The sequence below is a fragment of the Benincasa hispida genome, chromosome 9 (genome assembly GCF_027475165.1).
Source record: "Benincasa hispida cultivar pf3 chromosome 9, pf3_genome.v1.1, whole genome shotgun sequence".
NCBI classification, from domain to species: Eukaryota; Viridiplantae; Streptophyta; class Magnoliopsida; order Cucurbitales; family Cucurbitaceae; genus Benincasa; species Benincasa hispida.
In genome coordinates this window covers 49,385,498-49,401,023 of record NC_143486.1, presented here as the reverse complement: position 1 = coordinate 49,401,023, position 15,526 = coordinate 49,385,498, and the positions used below count along the sequence as shown (strand labels likewise).

Here is a 15,526-nt window from a genome sequence, read left to right as displayed (position 1 = left end):
ACTCACAGGGTAGGGGCGAAGGAAGCCAAGTCCAACTTTTGTGTCGCCTCCAATTATTTTTGAACCAACTGGGTTAGGGTCAAGTAACGCAAGAAATATTGAAGACCCAGTTGAAAGAACTGAAGAGCCAACACCGCCATAACCACACATGGATATTGACGAGTTGAAAACTTTCTTTAGTGATCAACTCAGACCACTGGCTGCGTGCATTGAAACTCTTCAACAAAAAAATAGGGTTCTAAAGGATTACTTGCAGCAGCAAACAAGAAGAATGCAGGACCAGTTTGTCTACACAACGCAGTATATTAATCAGGTCCTGGTTGGAATGTTTGCCTTGCCACCGTTACTTGCTCACTTAAGAAACCCTTTGCGCTTCATGGATGAAGATCCTATAGAAGAACGTAGGGATGACGTGCCAACACAATAAATTTTGGGTGTTAGCTACTTTGTTTTATTTGTTAATCTTTTGTATTTGTTTGCTATGTTTGTTTATTCCATTAGTTATCCAATGAAAATGAATGAAATTTCTATCATTTTTTTATCCTTGCATTTGTCCTTAGCATACTTTTTTGTTCTTTAGCTATTTTTTCTAGTCTTGTGCGTTGTTTTATCTTAATGATATTAGCAATATGAAATTTATAAGTACAGAGTAGGCGTTAGGAAAATCCACAAAGCCTGAACTTTTCTAAAAAGTCTACATGTTTTCTTTCTAACGCATGTAAGCTTTAAATCAAAACTCCTTTCGAAACTCTCAAAGCCTTTTCGAAATTTTGTTTCTCTTTTAGCAATGAAGATTTAGCTGATCTCCAAATTTAGGGATGAGGGAAATCCGAGTTAAGATGCATTAATCGAGTACATCAAAAAGAAAGGAAACAAAATAGAAAGATGTTAAATGCAAACTCCTCTATCATTACTCTAAAAGAAAACCTCAAATTGGCATGAGTTAAAAAGTTGGAATAGGCACTTAGCCATAGTTGGATGCTCGCATGACACCCGTGGGGGCAAGCCAAAATGAAGTTAAGTCTCCTAGACCAATGCATCCCAAAACTCCTCTATCTAGTTTAAAGAAGTTGTATCTTGAAATGCATGAATGCTAGATATGAGTTTAGTTGTGAAGGGCTCTCACCCGTAATTGGATGCTCGCATGACACCTGTGGGGACAAGCCAAAACGAAAGTAGGACACCTGGAACAACGCATGGGTAACCCAAAATTTATACTTTTTTTTAACCGACATCTATTTCAAAAGTATCTAACGCATTGTTGGTTTAGAAAAACGAGACTGTTTTGAGAAACGAAAGGAGTTGTTGACGAAAAGCTTGCTGCACCTGAAATAAAAATTCTTCCTTTTAGAAAAGAATCAACCTGCGTTACATTTTCCAAACTCCAGTCTCAAGCTTATAAGTGAATATGATGAAAGGTGAACACTGCACACTAAAGACAATGGAGATAACAAAGAATTATTTATGGAATGCTTGAAGACAAGCATTGTTCAAATTTAGGGGTGTGATAACTTGTAGAAATACAAGTTATAGTGGCTCAAAAGTTGGAACAATTAGGGTCTTCAATGATAAAATCTCATCATTTTTAGAGAAAACGCATGGAGTTATTCGAACGCTATCAAACTCATGCAAAAGAATGTTTATTGCTAAAATATTGCAACACTAACGCATGATATTGCAGGATTTCAACAAAAGGCTAACGCATGATTAAGAAAAGTGTTGCAGGTAAAGTCTAACGCATGGAGCATGCATCGGAGGGATTCAATGCAAGGAAGATTAATTGATTCAGGCTGTTTGTGTCAAATCACCACTTGCAAGCATGGGCATCTGCAGCGGGCAGCATCTGAAAAGCATCTGAGTGTCAAGCGGCCGACCAGGGTATTAAATTTAATGCTGCCAATCATCAAGTTGAAGAAGATCGACGCCTATAAATAAAAGAAATCCCACTAGATGAACGAGCTTAGTTTAGAATCTTAGATCTTTTAGCTCATTACATAGTTATGAAATTTTGAGACCGTAGAGCTGTGCTGTGGTGACGAGAAGAATAAGAGGGAAGAGAACCACCACCATCGCCGATCAAGAAGCGGAGGAAGCTGAGCTTGAGAGAGACATTTCTTCCAATTCTTCTATAAGTGGTTGTACACAAACCAGAATTGAGTCAACGGCTTGACTCCTTTCATTTCATCTTATTTATCGCTTTCATCTTCTCATTTGATTAAGTATTGATTTTATAAAGACAATCAGTTTCTTTATAAATTCACATATTTGATCTATCAAACTTTGCCACTGTTTATTTCTTGTTTATGTTGGATGCATCTATAACTTCATACAAAATTCCATTTTGAATGCTTAAGCCAACTAAATCAATTGATAAAAGCAGTTTTAGCTTAAATTATTCGAGAGAATAAGTAAGCTAGCATCAAGTTAGAAATGCTTAGTACATTTAGAGATAGACGCACTGGTGTTTTATTGCATCTTGTGTTTGACGCATACATCTTAAAGATAGGTATTGTATGATATTCCCATTGAGAAGTGCCAAATAGAGTTTAACGCATAAATGGAGATAAAAAAAAGTCATCTCATTCACATCATATTCTTGTTTGTGTACATCTAACTTAGATCGACGCATATCACTTGCATTAAACTCCATTTTCACATGACCCATCATTCTCTACTCGACCCTTTTGTATCTTCTTGCACACACATACAACAACTTAGTGTAAATAACTCATTTCTGCATTTATTTAGGATATTTCTACAACAGTTACAACGCAAGGCCGAATTTAATCTGAATCCCTGAGTTCGACCCTGAACTTACCAAGAATCTGAGTTGGATTTATACTCGGATTTGATTCAGGAAAACTTGAACATCTATAGAGGAGTGTCATGCGTGCTGCTGTGCATCACTAACACATCAACGCGTCAATAACGCATCATAAACTCATCGACACATCATTCACATTTGCACTTATTTTTCCAATTATTTTATAAAATACACTTCTAAGCTCGAATAACGAAATCAATGAACACTAGCTTTCTCCTTCCAAGCTCAAGGCATAATCATGTGTCCTCTTTGTCTCACTTCACCTTCAAGCATGTGTCACATGGCCTTTTGTGGGCCCATTACTCTTAACCCTTAAGGTTTCCTCCACTTGTCTTAGGCTATGAATTAATAGCCAAACTTTTACCCTTTAAACTTCAAATATGAATTTGCTCTTAAGCTTCGAGATCTTATCAAGGTCAGGATGTCACACATAGATCTCATCATTACAAGAAATAAATGTCGTTTGGAAGCACAAATTTCCCTGAGCTTCTTTATTTGAGTTTGACTCCTCATATAAGAAATAGAGATCATCACTTTCACTAGAACTGCCAATCATCTTTCCCAAGACTAGTTCCTAAAATTCATAGTGTGAAGATGAAAAATTAGCACGACAAAGAAAGTTTTTTGTGAGTTTCTAATAGATATGAGACTATAGGACAACTTGGGAACACGTAAAACATTAGTTAAGACTAGGCAAGATGATATCCTAATGTTACCAACACCAGCTATTGTCACAACCCCTCCCAGTTTACCCTCTAAAACTGAAAAGGAATATGACGACAACAGTTACCGACCTACTTGCCAGCACTTACTGCCTAACTTAAGTAAAACCTGTTTACAACCTTGATATGAAAATACGACTTAGCGGAAAAAAAAACTATGACTTAAACTAGCAAAGCAACTTAAATACAATTCAAAAACGACAACAAACATATGTCCAACAAAACAACACCATAACAAAAACATGGGTCCCAAAATAAAATCCACAAGTCCCAGACTTCTCTCAAAACATGTGTACAAAAAAAACAAGCTTAACCCAAGCTTTTTCCTTCTTAGCCGAGTTTTTGGAGTGGCAAGCAGCAGTGGGTTCAATTGCGGAGAATCTGACCGCTACCTGGGAAAAAGGAAAACATTTGAAAATGGTGAGTTGGTTACCTAATGAGTGACTCATAGAAAAACAGTTCGTCTCGAGCCTTTCATACACATATTATATTAAACATATAAACATGCTGGAAAATAATCCAAACCTTAGCTGAGAATGAGCGTTTGTAGCTCAAGCACCCAACGTCCATTCATTGCTATGAGACTCATACTTTGATCCCATTATAACGACTATGGCCAGAAGACCCATACTTCGGCCCCTCATACAGAACTACCTACGTGCATGTGAAGTATACTAAGTACCGTCAACACCTTAGGTACTTCCTCGGATACCTTCTATACCTTCAACATCCAGTTTACTAGAATCGTAACATTCATAGAAGATACGAGTACAATAATCTTTAGGCATAACACTTACCTAGCTTTCACCATAAGGGTATTATCACAATTCAACACGCATGCTTCACGAATTATAAACATTTAATTTTACCATACTTTAGCATTCAACCTTGACATGCGCTAGAATTAGTAAAACTTATTTAAATAGCTTAAAATATCACACTTAAGAAATGCCATGAAATCTTTAAAATCATAAGTATAGACTTTAGTTGCTTGGAAAACCTATAAACCTTAGCATGAAATTCAATAGGAACGCATGCCCCTTGTATATATAAATTTTAAAAGACATTTAGTCACTCACGGGTCTTTAGGCTTATTTTTCCTAGGCTTGGTAGGCTTCCCCAATGAATGATGCTTCTACACATAAGAATAAGAATTTTAATTACTACTTTGGTCTCCCTTTCGAGAGTACTCTTTTTAAACCAAGCTCACACTTAGCAAGAAATTGCTTGTTCGTCCACAAATTCCAGATTCAACTTCTGACGTCAATAACTCGAAAATCAAAACTCATTTTAAGAAAGTTTCTTTTTCAAACATGTTCAGAATTTTGTTAAAAATATTACCTCAAAATTTCAGTGTAAAACGTCTTTTAGTTTGACCTGGGCCTCTAAATCTTTCTTCATGGCCCTAAACCACAACTCCCAGTTTGATCAAAGATTCTAGGTTTAACTTCCAAAATATGTAACTCAACTCCCAGACCTTATCTTGCAAAAGATCCTTCTACAAACTTACTTGAAATGGTGATAACAATATTACCTTAAATTTTTTAGCTTGAAATTTCAAGTGGTTCGGCCTAGATCTATGATTCTTTGTCGAGTGCCCGGAAACGCCCGAAAATGACCCTTCGTATCTTCCTTCCTTCTCTCGCCCTCTTTCCGACAAAAAACCCTTTCCAAAGGCTCAATTCAGGAACTAGACTCATAGAGCTTTCCAACGATACCAAGTTCGTCTGATTTGCTCGAAGGAATCGTCCAAAATGAGCTATTGAAGTTATCTTCCCTTTTTATACTACCATCCAACCCTTTTGCATGAAATCTCCTTAAGCTACCTCACCCACTAATGGAAATTAAAGGCCCAGATTAAGCCATCTGTCCGGATAACTAAAAGAAAAGTTTAAAGTTGAACGTTTCGAGCAAACTTGATCTTCCATGGAAAAACTCGAAGGAAAAGGTTCATTACTCGATGGAAATTTCGATGGTTCTCTACTAAATACTCGATGGGAAGAACTCGATGCTCGATGGGATACTCGATGCTCGACCCTTCCTCGATCGCTTATACTTGACGCTCAACTCTTCCTCGATTGTTCAAACTCGATGCTCGACCTTTCCTCTATCGCTTATACTCGACGCTTGATCCCTCCTCGATTGCTCATACTCGATGCTCGGCAGCATTTACTTGATGTCTGCCTTATGCTTACTCGATGCTCAGCCACCACTCATCACGACTATCACTTAGCTAGAATTTCTTTTTGCAAGGCTAGTTTAATAAGTATCCGAGAGCCAAGTTTCCCATACTTAGACACTTTCCTTCTTCAAAACTTATCCTTTACCCAAATCCCACAATTCCAATATAATTTGAATATTTAGCCCTATTACTTTGCTAAACTCAAAAAAATAAACATAATTAAAAAGGGAAAGTAAGGTGCGGGTTTTACAAGCTATAGGGGAATAAAAACCATTTGTAATTCTTCCTTTTTTTATTTCCAGCACAAAGTTTATAGGAACAAAATAGGCTAGAACATCCAGTCATATGGTAAGAAGCTTCTGAATCAGAGGCTCTTGAATCTATTATCCAAGGAGAAATTTTTTGCTGTATACAATTGAAAGCATGAAAAGAAGACACATAATGTATTGTATCGTTTTTGGCAAAAGAACATGATGGGGTTTCATGACTGGTCAAATTTGATGAATTGAGTAACTTCAGGATTTTCTCCATTTATTCTGGAGTGAATTGAGTTGTAGATGATTAGACTTGATGTTCTTGAGTAGTTTTAACCATGTTATGGAGTGCACGTTCAACCTTTGGTTTCTAACCAGGAGGCTTGCCATGTATCTTCCAACAAGTTTCCCATGTATGCCAAAACTTCTTGCTATGGTCACACCATGGTTTCTTCTGCTTATCGCCACTTTGATCATAATTACGAACCACTAAGGCTTTTGTATCGCTGCTATATTCAAGCATAGAAGTGCTACTATTCATAATTTTGCGGCAACTCTCTTCTAAGAGAACTTCTGAGAAGGCCTCACGTATGAAGGGCAAAGGTCGACAACCAAGAATATGACCCTTCACCTCATCAGGATTTTGATTAACACCTACAAGAAGCATGAAAACACGATCATTCTCCTCATGCTTTTGATATCGAGTAAACTCTGTCGTGTTCTCCCACACATCCTCATTACACCGATCAAGTTCATGCCATAATGGCACCATCTCATTGAAATAAGTTGTGACATCACGTTGTCCCTACTTTGAGTGTCACAATTTAGTTTAGTTTTCAATTCAAAGATTTGTGACGTATTCTCAAGATCGGAATACGTTTCCTTATGGATCCATGGAATTGAGCAACCATGCTGTTACCAGCGAGTTTTCGAACCTCCATGTTTTGTATGCAACCTCATCAGTCTTTGGAGCATAAGATTCACAATTAAGTATCCAATCTTACCTCTGCCATTGATGGCTAGCTTGACGGGTTGTGCCCATTCCAGATAGTTCCTCCGATTCAAAAGACAAACAGTAATCTACAATGGAAAATGAATCGAAAGTTTTGTTGCTGTCTACCTTGATAAACTGAGGCCATGGGTTTTTCTGATGGTAACGGTTGATTCTGGTAAGGAAATTTTGTCACCGGTAGATGGAGAATTCAGGGTGGATGATGATACTTTTTCAATATCAGATATGACATCCATGGTTAAAACTGGAAAAGAAAACGTATAAATTTCACTAGGTCAAATGACCTTTTTAAAGATTTCTAACAAAATAAAATCGTATTTACAATAACAAAAAACAAATCTACAATAATGAAAAAGAAATATGTGCACAATTCTATATTTTTTTTGAGATCTCCTAAAATAAAAAGGAATAAAAACAAAGAAATTAGCTAGAATTTATTAATTCCAATTCGAATTTGGTCGGAGTTCAAGAATTTTGGTTAGGATTCATTTGGTTGAGATTCATGAATTATGACTGGAATTTGGTTGGAGTTCATGAATTTTGATCGAGAATTAGCCGAAGTTTAAGGATTGTCAACTGAGAGGGAATAGATGAATTTTATTTAAAGAATTGACAAAAAAAATGTTGAGAATGTGATTAAAGTTTCAGCATACAACTATCTTTAATAGTGTGAGACATTTAGTAAAATTAAAAGTAATGTTACAAGGATTTATGTCCAATTGAATAATATCATATCTCGATATGATATTACGAGAATTTTTGTTTTAACTTTTTTTTTAATGAGTCATTTCATCATAATCAAAGCAACCCTCTTTTGTGGTTTTCTTTTTTTCTTTTTCTTTTTTTAATGTTAGCATGAAAAATGGAGTTGTGGTCTGATTTAGACTCTCTCTCTCTCTAATTCCTAGCCACAAGCTAAAGGGAGAAAGTATCCTTGTCAGATGAGGACATAAACTCCTTATATTCTTTTACTACAAGTGGGTAAAGGTTTGTATTTGAATAGCCTTTTCACACATTATCCCATCTTTGTCTTCTTTTTAGTTTTGGACTTTCCCAACAAACATTGATTTTTAGTTGAAAAAAAAAAAGTTAGCACATCCAATTGCTTAGTAAAATTTTGCCCATGTAGTATATTATAATTTATTTTATTTTTTTACCTATCTACAAGAAAGATAGAAAGAATACCTAAGATGAGATTATGCTGCACTTAATCATTAATCTTTGTCGTATGTATTTGTCATTGAGGATGAACCTACTAATTTATTTCGAATTGTATTATGTTCATATGGTAAAATGATGGTGAAAATCATTTTTGATAGTTTAAAAATCACTTTGGAATGTATTGATCGATGATATGAACATTGTATTTAAAAGTATAAAGTTAAATATTAAATTAATTATGAGTAATTAAAGTATGTGGGTTATTTTGAACATTGTGATTTTAACCATTACAAAATTACTTCTAGACATGCATTAAGCTTATTATTATTATAAGGAAAATTATTTTAAATTTCAAAATGCTGAAAATATTTTTAAATATAGCAAAATATCATAATCTATCAATGATAGATACCAATAGACACAGATAGACATCTATCAGTGACTATCAGTATCAATCAGTGATAGATGATAGTAGTCTATCAGTGTCTATTAATGTCTTTCACTGATAGACAGTGGCATTTTGCTATATTAGTAAATATTTTGGTTCATTTTACTATATTTGAAAACAACCTTTATTATTACTATTATTATTATTATTAAGAAGTACAAGTGAGACATGGAGATTTAAACTTTCAATCGTAAAGTTCGAAATATACGCTAACCTGAATATTTATTAAGTTCTTCCTTTTTTTTTAAGAAAATTTAATTGAATAGTTTATGTCTTTTATGAGGAACGTGATTGATAAGGAAATAAGCAGCAATGATAAAAGCTAAAGTTAAAGGTTATTACTTATTACATATGGTGGAGAGTTGCAACCTTCCAAGTTTCACATGGTCACTTAAGAGACACGATGAATCTGAAAATCTAGATTTCATCTACATCCTTAATGCATTATGTTCTTATTTATTCTATGTATTTGTATTTATGAAAGTAGTTGAAGTAGTGTTAAATGAATCTTGACTACATTGTGACTTTGGGGTACTTTTGTCCTCTAAAGTTGAAGTTGAATTCGAAGTTTTTTATGGAGTAAAATCTTTCTCAAGCTATATGCGTTCTTTCTATTATTATATTTAGAATGCATGTTAAGAACTTTCAATCTAGTTTGATTAATTAGATTGTGGAGAGTTCAATCTTGAAGATTGGAATAAGTTTTCATTTTTTTTTATATATTTTGATCACTTTTCAAGCTAAATATATTTAACTTTCTTAGAGTCGGTTATCAATTAATTATTGAGTATTATTCTTATTATAGTTGTGGGAAATTCAACTTAAGTAAAGGGAATTCTTAAACGTAATTAAGATAGTTCTCCTTATCGATAATTAGATAATTTATACAAGAGAAATATTTGAACAACGTTGTACTACATTAAAAAGTTGATTATATATATCTACTCAACAACTACTAATTTAATTTTTGTTGTGAATTCACAAAATGTAAAATTAATATTTAAGCCTCGTTTGATAACCATTTTTTTTTTTGAAAATTAAGCATATATCATCTACATTTCTTACCATGATTTAAATCTTTCTTAAGTACAATAGTTGAATTTTTAGCCAAATTCCAAATTCCAAAAATTATTTTTTTGAAAGCTACTTTTTTTAATTCTCAAAATTTGGCTTGGTTTTTAAACTTGTGAAAGATAGATAACAAAGGAAGAAATTTGGAGGTGAAAATAGTGTCTATTGGCTTAATTAAAAAAAAAAAAACAAAACGATCACCAAACGGGACCTTATTAAATAGTTTTCAATAATTACGAAGACAACAATATTATCTTTTGCACCCAATTAACTCTAAACTCTTTTTTTTTCGGTATCAAAATCCCTCTCTTACACATCAGCATCAAAAGTTTAATTTTGAGGATAAATAAAAAAAATATTTACAAAAGTTACTAATTATTAAGTTGTTTTTTACTTCTAAATCTAGTTGAAGATTCAGTGCAAAAAATTAGGATTTAAAAAAAAGATAAAAAAACTACATCTAAAAAATGTCATATTTAAAATTGGTGACAGTTATTTTCAATTATTATATTGTCTATAAAGGTATCAATATCAATAACACATTTGAAAATGTCATAATAAGAATTCTAATGACAATAAATAATTATCAACAATAAACAATTAATTATCAAATTGTTAAAGTCAAGTTTACTATGATATTATATTTTGTAATTAGTATTCATATTCTTATAGAAATTATTAGACAATTGGCTTTCTTCTCGGATATCTTTTTATTTTACGTATATAGATAGTTATCAAAGATACCGATTAATCTTTCATATTATTGATAGACATTTCAATCCTTAGACGTGTGTAAGAAAAAAAAAGGTTTATGAGTTGTGAAGGGTTAAACTTTTCACTCTGTATCCAAGGTTTAAAATTTTTATGTTGATAGAAACGTCGAGATTTTAATTTTACTAAAATGTGGATGGAAACATTGATATTTATCAATGTCTATGGATATCTCTACAAAAATCATAAAAACAAATTTTTTTTTTAAATAATTAAATGAATAAATATATAGTTTATGATTTTTGAACAAGTTAACATGTTTTTTTTATATTATATTTATATTAGTGATATTGTGTAACTTATTTTTCTATATTTGTGAACTTTTTTTACGATATAATAAAAATGTCATGTATTGATGTTGCTTCCATGAAAAAAGTGAAAATATAGATAAAAATATAGACATGTGAAGATAAATTTAATACCAGATAACAAGTAAAAAGTAAAAATGATATAGAATATTAGAGGTACAAAAGGCTTCTTCAATCCTCACAAGAGAGTATAAGCATACACATAAACACATGAACAAGACTAGCAACCAAGGGAAAAAAGGGGAGAGTAAATATTATCACTCTCTAAACAAATATATGGGCAAAGTACATTATAATGAAGAGACTCAAAATAAAAACTACTACACACTTCCTAAAAATACATTACATGCCCACATCAAAACATCCACTCCATTTTCCAACAAAGACCCTTCATAGAGCTGCCATATAGAAGAGAGAAAGAGTTAACTTGTAGCTCATAATATTTTTTTTTTTTCTAAAAAATATAAAAACGAGAACGTTACCAGACGAGGTTTAGAGGTGGCACTCGGGTGGGGATGGGACACCACACTTGGTTGGCAAAGCCAAGGCATTGGCAGTGTCAATCCCCATAGAGGGGAGGGCAGACTTGAGATTGCATAGACACTTAAGGTCAGCATGGCGAACCACCGAACAGCACGCGTCGGTGGGGAGTGGCAAAGGTTGGCCATGCTCCGGCGGGGTCACGGCCGGACGGCAAACCCCAAGCTCAGAGGTGTCGATCTTACAAAGCGGATAGGCGGTGGCATCACCAACCAAAAGAAGGACGACGACGATGACGATCGAGAACAGAAATGGCAAGAGATGAAGCTTGTTGGGGGCCATGAATGCAATTGGGAAAATGCTTGAAGGTTTGTTTTGAAGTTGTGAGGATGGTAAGGAGTGAAGGGTTAGGGAAAAGAAAGAAGGGGTGTTTTATAAGAAGAGAAAAGCTTGGATTTTTGTGTTTTTGTGAAGATTTAGATGTTTCACGTGAATTAGGAAGAAACATAATCGTGTGAGTTGTTGAGTCACGGGTTGAGGTTGAATGTCTCTCTCTATGTATGCATGTGTTTGTGTATATATAATAATCATAATGTGGATATGATGAACAAAATAATTTTTATTCTTTTGTTTTTTGTTTTTTTTTTCCCCTTTTGATGGGATGCTCCGTATTTAACTTTTATGTGATCGCTAATGCTTTTTTTTAGTCGGACATTTGAAGTTTTTTAGGGGAGTGAGGGATCGGATTATCAATGTTTGGAATCCATCGTTTCAAATCTGGAATTATTGTGTATTAGGCAGAGATCTAGTTGATATTTTCATTATGAAACCGTCAAATCTAGTCATATGGTTCTAGATCTTAAATGGTCATGACAATAAAATTTCATCGGAGTAGAGAGAGACATGGTATTAAATATTTGTCGACATGTGAACATTTCTATCAATATTTTCATACCTCCGTTCAGCATCAACATGAGAGGAGTATATCAACATTTCCATTCTATGATAAAAATATTCATGAAACATACAAAAAGACAAGAAACAAAATATCACTAATGTAAATTTATATAGATAATAAGTATGTCAATCATATTATTTTAATTTTGACATTGATATGTTAACAATATTTCAATCGATATTTCTATAAAATTGAGATCTAGACATAAATTGTCGACATCGACATTTTAGACCTTGTAGAGAGGAGATAATAGAAGAGGGGAACAGAAAGATTAAAAAAAGAGAAGAAATCGATGGATGAAGATGGGGAGAGAGGCAATTTATTTAATTCTTTTATTAAATATAAATTTTTAAAGTTCTAATTCACATTAAAGTAAAAATATTATTTTTGATAAAATACAATCAGTTCATACTTTTAATTTCGTTCTTTTTTATTCAATAAATTGTAGGATGATGATATAAGACGTTTAAAATAATAATTAGTATTTTATCTATTTAACTAAACTATGTTTGATTGATCATGTTGTCCTAAAAAAACTATCAATATATAATTGGTTGAATTATAATGAAATAAATCCCTTTGTACTTGGAAGAGTTTTTAATGTAGACTTTTGAGTTTTTTTTTCATTCGTTTAACAGTTACACATTAACTATGTGTTATTTAAAACCAGGGGCAAATCTAGATAATTTTGATAATATTTTAGAAATCAAAACATCATCTCTTATTATATCAACTCTACTTTAATACCTTCCGGAAACTATTTTTAAACTTAAGGAGAATTAAACATCAATTCAAACTTGGATAACCAAGCGTCTTATATAAGTCGAGGTTTCGACAAAGGAAATTTAATTCGTGGAAATGAATTTGATTTTATTGATTCGTAGTATAAGTATTACTATCTCTAGTGTATAATCCTCTAATGCTTTCTTTCGAATGTTGACTTTGATCTGAAAGCTGGTGAGCTTGTTTTCAAATTAGGGGAGACCGATCTTCAATTTATAGATGGTGAAGAGACGATCAATTTAAAGAGATAGTCAATTCGTTGAAGAAGAGACCCAATTTTTTGAAAAAGAGACGCTCAATTTGTTGAAGAAGAGACGATCAATTCGTTGAAATCTTTTGGTCTTTGAATATTATGAATTTTGAATGTTGAAATTCTCTGAATTCTCGGACTTCAGAAGGAATCAATGATGGGTGACTATTCCTATTTATTGAATTATGGGAGGCCCTATATGGGATTGGGCTTAGTTGACATTGGGCCCCAACTTTTGGGCTTGAACTTAATTTAATCTATTTGTAATAGACTTTTATTTAAAGGTCTAGTTGCATAAATAGAATTTAAACCCAAAGTAATAGAATATGTAGTACAAGGATAAAATAATTGCATATATAGATAAAAAATGGTAAAAGACTAAAAAACCCATGCCTAGCCACCATTTTTTTTCGCTTCTTCCCGTTTTCTCAAATTAAAATCTATCACTGATAGCTTATCACTGATAGTTGCCATCAGCTGCTATCACTGATAGCTTATCACTGATAGCTGCCATCAGCTGCTATCACTGATGACCACTGATAGGTTCAACTGCTATCGTTGATAGCTTTTATCAATTGCTATTGATGATAGTTGCTATCAGCGATAGCTTTCAATTTTAGAAAAACTAATACAATCTTGAAATATTAACTTTTAATTTGCTATAAAATATCATTAGCTATCATTGATTCACTTTCATCAATTGGAATCAACGTTGAAATTTTACTAAGGCTATCAGTGGCTATCAATGATAGATTTATAAATAGTGATCAACTTTGAAAGAAGACCAACAACTTTGATAACCATAGTAGTTATCATTAATAATCTTTTATCATGGCTATCACTAATAGCAGCTATCAGTCATTATCACTGATAGACTTTCATCAATTAGAATCAACCTTGAAATATTAACACTTAAGGCTATTAATGATAGATTTCTATAACTAGTTATCACCTTTGAAAGAAACTCGATATATAGATATCACTTAAGTTTTATCACCGATATCACTTAAGTTTTATCACCGATATCACTAACATCACTCATATTGTGGTTATTAGTGATAGCTTCTTTCACTGATAACATCACTAATAAGATGCTATCAACGACCTCACTGATATCATGCTATCAGTGATAGTTCTCTATCATTGATAACGTGCTATCAGTGGTAGCTTCTATCACCAATAACGTGTTATCGGATAACTTCTATCATCGATAACATGCTATTAGTATTAGCTCCTATCATTGGTAACATGCTATTAGTAGTAGCTTTTATCAATTATAACCACTGAACACCTTTTTGCCCCTTTCTTGTCCTTTCTAAACATTTATAAATCTCTTTTCTTTTCGATGATAGCTTCTATTACTGATAAACATTCTATTAGTGATAACTTCTAGCCATTCCACTTACATTTTAGTTTGAGATTCAACTTTATTAATTAAATTCACTAAGTTGGCTATCAATGATAGACTTCTATATGTGGCTATTAACTACGAAAATGTAATCAAAGATTAAGCTATCAATGATAGAAAATATTAGTGGCTATCACTGATAGACTTTCATTTGCTCTTTATATTTATTATTTGTTATAATAATCAAACTTGATGATTGGCTTGTTTGTGTTAAGCCACCTATGAATTGAATACTTTCAAGTCATGCGTATGGAACTCAACCTCATAATTATTGTGAAAAAAAGGGGTTTAAGAAAAAATTCAAATAAAGGAAAGAAAAATTTTAAAAATAAGAGAAAGAGAAGAAGCAAAAACTGAAGAAAAAGAAAGAAAATTAAATAGAAAAAAGAAGCAAAAACTGAAAAAATGAAAGAAAAACTAAAAAAGAAAAAGAAAAAGAAAGAGAAGAAGCAAAAAATTGGAGAAAGACAAGAAAATAAAATAATAAAAAAAAGATAAGGGGGGAAGCAAAAATCGGAGAAATAGAAGAAAAGAAAATTAAAAAAAGGAAAAAAGAAGGAAATGAAAGAAAATAAAAAAAATAAAGAAAAGAATCAAAAATCAGATAAAGGAAAGAATAAAATAAAATAAAAAAAGAAGCAAAAACTAAGAAAGAAAATAAATGAAAAAATGAAAATAGGGAGGGAAGATTCAAAATCAAAAAAGAGAAATAAAATAAAAAGACTAAAAAAAAGTTGTACAACAAAATAAGACAAAGGGGGGCGAAATTGGAAATTAAAAAAAATCAAAGATTGACTAGTCAACTCATCATATTTGCAAATATTTTAAAAATGTAATATATTTTTAAATTTTTTTCTCTTATTCTACTATGCATTACAAATATCCTTATTTAAA

At 32.5% G+C, this 15,526-nt stretch overlaps 1 long non-coding RNA gene across 1 annotated transcript; it reads right to left on the bottom strand.

Annotated features, from left to right (window-relative positions):
* Window positions 1-10,871: 10,871 nt before the first annotated feature.
* Window positions 10,872-11,703, bottom strand: LOC150033875 (uncharacterized). The gene is made up of 2 exons (XR_016531767.1): window positions 11,236-11,703; window positions 10,872-11,151 (listed from the first exon to the last, which is right to left on the bottom strand). It is a non-coding gene; the product is annotated as an uncharacterized LOC150033875 (long non-coding RNA).
* Window positions 11,704-15,526: the final 3,823 nt, after the last annotated feature.